At 45.4% G+C, this 11,872-nt stretch overlaps 1 long non-coding RNA gene across 1 annotated transcript; it reads right to left on the bottom strand.

Annotated features, from left to right (window-relative positions):
- Positions 1-4,784: 4,784 nt before the first annotated feature.
- On the bottom strand, positions 4,785-7,695 carry LOC127317201 (uncharacterized). The gene is made up of 3 exons (XR_011748667.1): positions 6,976-7,695; positions 6,311-6,872; positions 4,785-5,335 (listed from the first exon to the last, which is right to left on the bottom strand). It is a non-coding gene; the product is annotated as an uncharacterized lncRNA (long non-coding RNA).
- Between the last annotated feature and the right edge of the window lie 4,177 nt (positions 7,696-11,872).

Here is an 11,872-nt window from a genome sequence, read left to right as displayed (position 1 = left end):
CGACAAAAGACCCCCCTTTTGTCGCGTGTCGTGCCACCACCCGCGACAAAGGGGCATTTTGTCGCGGGCCGTGGCACCACCCGCAACAAAAGGGGGTCTCCTATATAACCTCCGCGTCACGGGCGGAGCCGCCAGCCGCGACACTGGAGGCCAACCCTAACAGCGATTAGCGCCGCCAGGCTGCCGGATTTCACCGCCGCCGCTGCCGCCGATGCCCTCAGCCGCGCATGCAAGCTCCTCCGCCTCGGGCCATCGCCGCCGATGCCCTCTGCGCGCCTCGGGCCGCCGCATGCGCGCTCCTCTCTGCCTCGGGCTTCGCCGCCGCGTGCCTCTCCTCTGCCTACTCCGGCGCCGCCGTCTAACGCGCGCAGGCTCGCACACCGCCGCGCCTCGGGCTGCCGCCTCGGCCGCTGCAAGGTAGCGCCGCCACGCCTCGGGCCGCCGCCTGTTTTTTTTGTTTTTTTTTTATTTTTCAGTTTTTTTATAGTTAATTGATTAGTATAGTTTAGTTAGTTAGTATAGTTTTAGTTTTAGGTTTAATTAGTTAGTATAGTTTTAGTTAGTTACTATAGTTTTAGTTTTAGATTTAGTTATTATAGTTTTAGGTTTAGTTAGTATAGTTTTAATTAGTTTTAGGTTTAGTTAGTATGTATTAAGTTAATTAGTATATGTATTTAGTTAGTTAGTTTAGTTAATTAGTATATTTATGTATTTAGTTAGTTAGTATATGTATGTATTTAGTTTGTTAATTAGTTTATGTATGTATTTAGTTAGTTTAATTTAGTTAGTCATTTAGTTGAATTTTCAATTCCGATAAGATAGTTTTTTTTGTACTTATTTTGTATATAGTAGTATAGTACCGACGCCGACGCCGATGCCGACACCGGCGGAGTTACTAATATATATAGTTAGTATATATAGTACCGACGACGACGCCGACACCGGCCCTCTCCCTCTCTTCTCTCCCTCTCGCGAAAACCATTGACGCCGCAACTCCCCTCTTCTCTCCCTCTCGCGACGCCGCAACTTCCCTCTGCTCTACCTCTGAAACGCCGCAACTTCCCTCTCCTCTCCCTCTCGCAAACACCAGTCACCGACACCCTCTCGATCTCGCAAACAACAGACGCCGACACCCTCTCCCTCTCGCAAACAACCGACGCCGACACCCTCTCCCTCTCGCGAACACCCTCTTCCTCACGTGAGCATTGTCGAGATCCTCTCCTTGAGCCTACCCCATCCGTGGTTAGGGTTAGGGTTTGGTTAGTGTTTGATTAGGGTTAGGGTTTGGTTAGGGTTAGGGTTTGGTTTGTTTAGTGTTTTATTAGGGATAGGGTTTGGTTAGGGTTGGAACATGTACTTATCGATTTAATTTTTTGCAGAAACAATGGATCCATTCGAAATCCGTCGAGACTTGGAACAGGAAGACCTATTCAAGAATATAATCCGCGATGGTCCAGAAGCCGACCGAGAAGAGCGCGACTATGGTGATGGAGAAGACCGCGGCTCCGGTAATGGAGAAGACCGCGGCTCCGGTGATGGAGAATCCGACGGCTCCGGTGATGGAGAAGCCGACGGCTCCGATCATGGCGAGGTATACGATCACTATACATTAATGGAATTCTATATGTACATATGTATATAAATTAATTAATTTTTATTCTCTTAGGCCTCCGAAGATAAGTTGGAGAAACGAGGCCCGGCAAAGAAGTTGACCAAAAAAGACCACTTTGCAATTGAAGCTATATCGCCGAAAGGCCAACCGGTGGCACCCGCGAGTGTCAGAGTGACATTTAAAAATCAGTGCGGAGTTCTGGTTAGAGATTGTCTCCCGATCACTATTAGAGAATGGAACAAGACCAAGAATGTGTCCGAAAGTCAGGTTGCCGATAGGTACAAAGACACACTATTTGCCGACCTCATGGCACATTTCACTTTGCCAGATTTGGGATCGGAGTCTAAGAATGCTAAGCAGAGGGCGCTAGTGAAGAAATGGGCTCTTAAGAAGATGGGGGAACTTTTCCGGGCGTATAAGAACCGGTTATGGGCAGCTTATAAGGCCGAGAAGAAGCCTCCATTATTTGAAAACTATCTAGCGAAGCAGGAGCATAACTGGGAAGAATTTGTGCAGTACAAAGAATCAGAGGAGGCTATGAACCTATCAAAGAAAAACAAGAAGAATGCAAGCGAAAAGAAATATCACCATCATACGGGCCGAGGGGGCTACGAAGTAGCCATGCCTAAGTGGGATGCACAAGAGGCTGAGATGAAGCTGGATGGGATCACTCCAGAACCAGAGTGAGAAGGATGGGACACTAGGGCTTGAAATTGGTTCCTTGGGCATGGCTGTGAGTATGACATGAAGACATGGAACCTTGTTGAAAGTGACAGCAAGGTTAGGGTACCCAGGGAAAAATGGATTGAAGTGACGGCTGATATTAAAGCAGGAAAATTGTAGTTTGCTCCCGATAGAGAGAAAGACTTGCTGACGCTTGTCCTCGGTAATCCTGAAAAGGGAGGACGAACAAGAGGCTTCAGCCCTAGTGTTCCGTGGGCGCTTGGGTTTCTGAATGACGCGGAGACTTATAGAAGCCGAGCGAGAGCAAAAAAAACCGCGAGCTGGAGGTGCAGAATGACCGGATGGCTGAGTTCCAACGGAAACTAGACCAGCAGAAGTTGGAGATTCGGCAGCAGCAGCGGGAGATTAATGAACATAAAGGACAACGCCAGCCAGATAATACCGCCGGCATGTCTCAGTGACGAGACAGCAGCGTGGCCGACTCGGAGGCCCCGCCTACACGGATGATAGACGTCGGTCCTAGCGACCCCCTGGATAGAATCAAGGAGGAAACACCTTGTGATCTCCATGAGGTGTTAAGGAACATGTCTGTTAAGGTGGCAGTCGGCTATGTCTTACCTGCATTTGGACCTGAAGGTGAGCCGGCAACATGGCATGGCAATCAGATTCCAGCTGGCTATGCTCGTGTCGGGGTGGATTCAGTTGTACCGACGTGGGAGACATTGGAGCTCGAAATCCCTGGAGGTGATGGGGGTTACACTCAGAGAGGTGCTGGGAGAAATCATTCTGTGGAAAAAGAAGAACATCAGGCTGGCAGGCATGGTAACCTCTACTAGTCGTCCCACCAGGTCACCATCACCTCCTCCAAATGATCGAAGGCTACCATCACCTCCTCCGACTGATCACATGTCGCCACCATCACCCCATGGGTATGACATTGACCACGATATTCGTAGTCCATCTCCATCTCCAGCGCCGCCGCCTGCGCCCACTAAGACTCGGAATGCACCCAACCGGAAGCGTTTCAGGAGTCCTGTCCGCAAGCTGTCGCCACTCCCAACAGTACCAAAGGTTCCTCCCCCCGTCCTTACGATCTAACTGTCGAGGAAAATGAGGCCATTGTTAAGAAATACAATTATGATTTTTTTCATAAGCCAAAACCTCCAGAGCCAGAGCCATACACCGAGAAGCAAAAAGCATATGCTCTTTCTTTTCTGAACACACCATCGCAATATGACTTACACGAGAAGAAGGATGACTATACACGCACACTTGCGAGGGTAATTGATGATAAGAGTACTGCTAAGAAGGATAGTGCTAGCACGAGCAAATCATCAGCTATAAGTGTAGCCGGGAAGAAATCAAGTTCAACAAGTGCACCCCTCAAGGCCAAGCAAACGATAGAAGGCAAAAAAATAAAGGAAGTTTCCCAGCTCGGAGAACAGGCCAAACATTCGATCCCACCACTCAAAGTGTTTGATGTTCCCAAGGTGTACCTGGAACATGGTGGTGGTATCAATATGGAAGATGCTGCAAAGCTAGCGGCTGCATGTGGAGTTACCGTGGAGGAATTGTTGGGTGTCGCAGATGCTGCACTAGCCACTACTGATATAGCTCCTAAATTTGTCTACGGGGCTGACTTGGTCAGCAAAGAGCGGCTGCATAAACTGGCAACACATATGCGAAATTTGCATAGTGGTACCTTGATGCATGCAAGGAGAACATACGTTACATCGTGACGAATATACCATTTGAATATTACTACCGAAAGGAGGAGATCCATATTGAGATGAAGGAAAGAAGCCTGGTGACCGGGTGTATACGTGAGCACGCCCTGAATGCTTGACACGTGTCACTTTTAGTCCTTTCTTGTTATCCTCACATTTTTTATAGCGATTCATATTAGCGTCTAACTGACACTCAAGTTTGGTGGGTCCATTTTTTGAATTCAAAAAAGTAGACCTGGATGCATAGTATCGCAAGGCCCTACTTTTGAATTTAAATTGTGGGACCCACACCCCGGACCCTACATTCCGAATTTAAATAGTGGGACCTATTACATGGGCCCACTAACCTGACCCCACACTTGGATTCAAAGTGGTGTTCACGTTGTAATACGGACCCAAGCATTGTTGTTTGTTCAAACCGTGTTTTAGCAACCTTCCCACATGTGACAGTCATTACACACAGCAAGCTCCCATTACACATAGCTAACATCTCTAATCCTTCTTGGTCTATACAAGTATTTCAAATAGACAGTCCCTTTTTTTCTCGTCAAGTACGTAGCCATATATTACACTTAATATATCTTCTTATTTTAATTGGCAGGTTAGAGGAATGACCCATGTTTGCTTAGCATTTTACTCATCTTTCCTCCACAGCGCCAGAGGTAGGAGAAGATGAGCATTACCTCTACCTCTGTTCATACCGGCACCTTACACAGCGTGCACCCATTATATTTGGAAGTAGAGTCAATGAAAACACACAGTACTGCGAAAGTGCCAAATCAATCACATCACCAGAATGGATAGTCATGGGTACTACAACTTGTTCAAATCACACATCTCATTTTATCCTCTTACGATAGCTTCAACCAACCTTTCCTGTGCACACCGCCCACTGCGCGCTACTTCGTGGTCTGTTTTGCCTTATATAGCAGTAGCCTCCCAACTCCCCTTATTGCCATTCCACATGTCTACCCAGCCAGACCAAGGTAATCAGAGAATCCCAAGCAATCGGTAGAGGTACCGACCGGACGCTATGGTCCACAGCCTTGTCCAGGTGAATAAGCACTTCATGCTCAAACACAGAAACCGGTCCTGACCTTGCCGGTACGTCGGCGTAGATCCCTAGTTCAGGGTAGTGAATCAGAGGAGATTCAGTATCGATTGGCTCCTCCAGCTTAAGTGTCCCCCGGTGAGCGCCAGCCAGCACCCACCCACAGAGGGTCAGCCAGCACCTCCAGGTCCACGCGCACCCAACACAACACCTTCTTCCTCGCTCAGCAGCACATCAGGCCAGATCTCAACTTATCTCCACCTGAAGAGGAAGGAATCATACATGAAGAGGAAAAACACATCAAGTTGAAAATCACATTACTGCCAACTCTACCATTTTCCCTTCCCCAAAATAAAATAGAACAATTTTGAGTAGGACAAGTGATTAAGATCATGTGTTCTAACGTTCAACTTTCAAGCATACACGCAAGCGATTAAGACAGCATCTGAAATGCTTCCACTCTACCACAACTGCATTTATTTAGCATCTCATGTTTTCCAATATTTATTATTAGCTATCGGTCAAACCAGCTTGTGAATACATATGGAATACAAACCGTATTGTTTTTGTATTTTCTAAAACTCAAAGCTAACTGAAAGGTGATCGTTTGCTAGATGTATTAAGCCACTTGAACTTTGTACATTCACAGGAAGAGCATGTTACTTAATCAAGACAGGAAATTACAAGTTGTATACTCAAGGAGTACTTTCAAGTGTAACATGATCTAAATGTCAGCAACATCATAACTATTCTTAATATCAGAAGAAAAATACATGTAAATATGATCCTATGCAGTAATTCCTGATGAAGTAATCACTTATCCTATGCAAGTGTGTTGCATGATGTTGCTAGCTAGCTAGAGATATACTCGTCACCTTCAGTCCAACATTGAAAATCTGAACTGTAGCTACCTAGCAAGAAATGAAACAAACATACTTGAAGAAGAAGACGGCCATACCAAGAGAATTAAACCACTAACTAACATTTATCCATAATGACTCTTAATGACTCTTAAGTAGAAAATGAGCTGCTGGTATTTCTCCATCATACTCCTTCTTTTCTGGAGCACACTTAGCATGCTACAAGAGAATTAAACCACTAACTAGCATTTGCTTTTTTTTTTATGTCATTCCAGTATTGCTGTGTGTGTGAAAGAGCAGAAGGCATAGCACGAAAACAGTGTCGCATGCATTGCACCACATAATATTCAGAGAGATGGATGTCTCTTGAGATTACCTCCAATGCTGGCACGGTCCTCGCTCACTCGCCCGCCCTCTTCTTGTTCTGCATGAGGTTCCCGCTCCATGCCCACGCCTATGCCGCCCAAGATGTCTTCTCGGCTTCTGCTCAGGTCCGACCGCTCGCGCAGGAGATTTGTTAGCATAAGAATGGAAGTCCAAGAAAATAGTGTGGAGATGAATTTTTACCTTTATACTGTAGTAATACCAACAAAGACATAAAAGTTGAAAAGAAAGTGGCAGCTATTTTAAGTAGTTATTGTAATCAAGAAGTTGTTGAATCAAACATGCATTTTGTAGCATACAGCTAAGATCCAGTGCAGCACCTTGAGCTGATCGTCAGGCCAAGAACAGAAAGCAAGAAAATAGGCATTCAATTACTCAGTTCACGTTCCTCCGTGCTCGACTGATTAAAGAATCAAAACACATATTAATAAACAATAAAGGATCAAACGCACACATACCTCGAGCTGGCGCATGGTGGTGTCGAGCATAAATGGAGCGCATAGCGTAGCTTTGCATCACCACCGGCTCGTAGAACTCCGACAGAGGGATCAGCGCTGCGGGACACATTAGTCAGTTTCAGACTTTTAGTACACAACAGGGAAGGAGGAGGGGGAGCTCGATGTGCGAGTTAGGATGTGTGCGCGCGGAAGTGCATACGGGTTCCGGAATCGGCCCAGAGGGCAGCTCGCTTGGCCTCGTCCCTGCCTGGTTGGTGGATGATAAGGAACGACGGGGGTGTTGCCTCGGTAGAGCAGGTTCCGAACGGCCCACTCTATCGCCCTCTAGCTGCTTGCCGAGTAGTCCATGGCCACCCTGATCTGACGCTCCCCGTCTCCGTCCCTGCCGGAGCTGGCCATCTACGCCCGATCCGATCTAACCCTCCTGAACCAGGACGAGCAGCTCGAATGGGCCGCCGGGCACGAACGCGCCCTTCTCGTTGCATAGCCTCTGCGGATCCAGCACCTGGTCGGGCTGAGGTTCTCGGTACCCTCCGGGGACGGGACCTAGCAGATCCGGCGGCATCGTCTTCGTTTTCCTCAGTTCAGGTGGCATCGTCGTGGTTCCCCCCCAGATCAGGCGCATAAAATTGTGACCTTTTGTTTTTGAGGGTGAAACAGTGGGGTAAAATTGTGACCTTCGACTGGGAAAGGAGGGGATTTCTCCCGGGAGAAGGGTGGCAGTGAGGAACACTATGAGATTCCAGCGAGGAGGGAGGCGGTGTGGAGAGATGGAAGGTAGGGCGGCACAGACGCAGGCCATGGAGGGTCAACGACGGTGGGAAGGGAGGGGAGTGAGCTGTGCGGGAGGGAAGAGGCAGGAGTGAGCAATGGAGATGAAGGGAGGCTACACGTCTTACATTAAAAAACAGAGGGAGCCTGAGATAGAAGTCACGAGGGAAATAGATACAATGAAAAGATTCTCTCATGCCTTTGTATGAGCCCTTTTTTTCACTCACGCGCCAAGATAGATCGCGAAACGAACCCCGCGCACGAGAGGCTAATGATTGGCGCTACCAATCAGAGAATCACGGGATCCGCAGCCCACGGGAAGCACGATTCGATAAGCATAAGACAAAGTTAGGGCATCAGACCCGGGTGAAGAGAACCTGATCTCAAAGCAAAACGTGTGGTATCTAGAGGGTGCTCACGTATACACCCGGTCACCAAATCCACACTATTGAGATGAATGAACTCTGGCAGTTATTCAATTTAGAAGCCCTCGACAAATCTCTCATGAGTTGTTATTGCTTGTAAGTTGTTAATTACATATAAGTTCATGTTCATTCAGTTCATGTTCGTTTTCATTGCATATACTCATTATATATATCTTATGTGTTCTCTTATGCAGACTGAAGATCAGTGAATGCAAAAGTAATAATATTATCAATATTGGGTTTATTGACCTAGATAAAGTACATGTTGAAACGGTAAAGCATAAAGGCTCAGAAACGGGGGGGAAACCTACTAAGGTTTTTGGGGGAGCAACATTTCTGTGATTCAATACTGTTTCCTTACAACTACGAGTGAGAGTCTTAATGATCTTTTATGCACATTCTTCTTACTCGATGTTAAGTGTAATTCCTGACGTATATACATAACATGTGCAGCTTCCACTGGATTCTACTAGACATTCAAGTTGATAAGGGAATAGTTGAAGTAAGGGACCCAATGAGTAGATGCATGGACGGGTTCCGCGACTTGCAGAAGTTGCTCCAAGTGTAATGTCCTTCGTCGCCGCGCTATATCTTTCGTGAGATTTCAATTAATTATCCACTCATTCAATCATTCTTTTGCCTGGCAGGGCTTGGAGAGCTTTCAAGAAACATACTAAGGGTACCTGGGCAGAGAGGCTAACATTTACTCCTGTACCGTGCGCCCAACAGCCACAGGGGACGAATCTATGTGGATACTACGTTTGCGAGTCCATTCGTATGTTAACCACTAAGAAGCAGAACAATAATAAATTCGACGTAAGCAATAACATTCACAACTTTATTTATTATCATCAATATTTCGTTATCAAGATTGATATAGTCATACTCATCTCATTTTCGTATATAGGTCGAGTTCATGCGGGACACACTCCAACCAAAGGAACACCTACTAGGAATTGCGGAGGAACTGGCTGGACTTTTGGTTAGAGAAGTAATAGACAACAACGGCTTGTTTAGTCCAAATAGGCGCTCTCCCTCTCCCTCCAAATAGACGGTCTTTAGTACCGGTAGTCATGAGCTCCATGTATATACATATGTAAGGGGAATCTACGAATATGTAAGGGGAATCGACTTTTGCTTCCAATATTTGTTTGATCTATATATAATGAATGAACGTGTACCACTTCTAGTAGCGTACAAATATATGCAACTTTTATTTTCGAATAAAAAAATAAAATAAAAGGGGGTCGGTGGCGGGGGGGAGGGGTGCTGCACCCCTCAAACCCTAAAGTAGCAGCGTTGTGCGCGCGCCACGTAGGGGGCCTTTTGTCGCGGGTGGTAATACCGCCCGCGACAAAAGGGCCTGTCCCCTACGCGCCCCGCGCCTGCCACGTGGTGGACTATATGTCGCGGGTGGTAAGCGACCCGCGACCAAAGGTGGACCTTTTATCGCGCCTTCCTTGTCGCGGATGGCCGCCCGCGACAAAAGGCCCTTACCACCCGCCACAAAAGCCCTGTTTTCCACTAGTGTCAGGAGGCAAATAGCGCTCTACAAACCGAAGCCGATGGGGTTTTATTTAAGATTGACTTCGAAAAGGCATATGATAAAGTGAAATGGTCATTCTTACAACAGACTTTGAGGATGAAGGGGTTTGCTCCTGAATGGTGTAGGATGATCAGTCAATTTGTCCAAGGGGGTAGTGTAGGAGTAAAGGTAAATGATGACATTGGTCATTATTTCCAAACTAAAAAAGGTTTGAGACAAGGTGATCCTTTGTCACCTATTCTCTTTAATATTATGGTGGATATGCTTGCTATCTTAATTGAGAGAGCAAAAAATGATGATCAGGTAGGGGGACTCATTCCTCACCTTGTTGAAGGGGGGATCTCTATCCTACAATATGCTGATGATACTACCCTTTTCTTGGAACATGATCTCCAGAAAGCAGTAAATATGAAACTAATACTATGCCTTTTTGAAGAGCTATCCGGGCTTAAAATTAATTTCCACAAGAGCGAGATTTTTTGTTTTGGGAAGGCAAATGATGAGGTGGATCAGTATAAACAGATCTTTGGATGTGATGCTGGTTCTCTACCTTTTAAATACTTAGGCATTCCTATTCACTTTAGAAATCTTAGAATTTCTGATTGGTATCCAGTGGAGACCCGATTTGAGAGCAAATTGGGATGCTGGAAGGGATGATTATTGTCCTATGGGGACAGGCTGGTCCTTATGAACTCAGTTTTAACAAGCTTACCGATGTTCATGCTTTCTTTTCTAGAAATACCCATTGGGGTAAGGAAAAGATTGGATTTTTATAGGTCTCGTTTCTTCTGGCAATCTAAGGAAAACAAAAGAAAATATAGGCTCACCAAGTGGAATATCGTCTGCAGGCCCAAGGATCAAGGGGGTCTTGGTATTGAGGTCCTTGAATTGAAAAATAGATGTTTATTGAGTAAGTGGCTTTATAAACTTCTTAACGAGGATGGGGTGTGGCAGGAATTGCTGCAGAATAAATACCTAAGACAAAAGACCTTATCCGAGGCACAAGCTAAACCAACAGACTCGCCCTTTTGGAAGGGATTAATGAAGGTGAAAGACGATTTTTTTATAAGGGGTTTTTTTTCAGATAGGTAATGGTACGAATATCCGTTTTTGGGAAGATACCTGGTTAGGAAATACACCATTAGCACAACAATATCCATCCTTATATAGTATTGTGCATCATAAGAATGTAACAGTAGCTCATGTGTTAGCCCAAACGCCTCTGAATATCAGTTTCAGAAGGTTGTTGGTGGGAAACAAATGATCTTTATGGTTACAGTTATGCCGAAGACTTATGAGGATTAATTTATCTGATGAGAAGGATCAATTTGTTTGGAAATTGACAACAAATGGTGTGTTTACAGTGAAATCTATGTATGAGGATCTTATGAATGACCATACCCCTTTTTTGCGAAAGTACCTTTGGAAAGTTAAAGTTCCTTTAAAGATAAAAATATTTATGTGGTTCTTAAGCAATAAAGTTTTGCTCACTAAAGACAATTTAGCCAGAAGAAGATGGAATGGTTGTACAAAATGTGTTTTTTGTGGTGAGCAGGAGACTATTGAGCATTTGTTCATCACTTATCCTTTAGCTAAAATTCTCTGGCGTACGATTAATTTTACTTTTGCTCTGCCACCTCCAACCAATATTACCAATATGTTTGGTAATTGGCTACATGGAGTTGATAGACAATCAAAGGCTTTCATCCGTATTGGGGTTTCTGCCTTATGTTGGTCTATCTGGAGGACAAGGAATGATATTATTTTTAACAAGAAACCTTCCTTTCACTTTTTGCAGGTTATCCATATGGTGTCACACTGGGTCTAGTTGTGGGCTCTTCTGTCACCGGAGGGACAGCGGGATGCTATGGCTACTGGATGCACACGGCTCCAGATGGTCGCTCAGGATATCTTGTGCCAGGATGGCTTGCGGCACAATAGACAGATACAATGATTTGTAGTCCGTTTCTTCTAGTTGTCTTTCGCTGGTTGATTCAATTCTAGGTGATGCCTACTCTTACTCTATTAATAAAAAGCCGTGTGCATCATCACGATGCACAAGCCGGGGTTCCATTCCCCATTTTGAAAGAAAAAAAAGCAAATATGCAGGCTATGCAAGCTGCCCAAGACTGGTGCATGGTGCGTGTGGACATGTAAACAGATGCTCAGCTATTGGTGAATGCCATCAGAGGTGATGATCACGACCTCTGGCTTAATGGCGTCCTTTTTGGGAGATTAAAGTTTTTGCTATGTTAAACTTTACTTTGTTTTCGATTTCTTTCTGTCCAAGGGCTTGTAATAAATTAGTGGACGCATGTACGATGTATGGAGCGAAGTTGGATCAGCAGCCCCAA

The sequence above is a fragment of the Lolium perenne genome, chromosome 7 (genome assembly GCF_019359855.2).
Source record: "Lolium perenne isolate Kyuss_39 chromosome 7, Kyuss_2.0, whole genome shotgun sequence".
Classification (NCBI taxonomy): domain Eukaryota; kingdom Viridiplantae; phylum Streptophyta; class Magnoliopsida; order Poales; family Poaceae; genus Lolium; species Lolium perenne.
The sequence above is the reverse complement of the archived record's forward strand: the minus strand, read 5'-3'. Positions and strand labels throughout refer to the sequence as shown.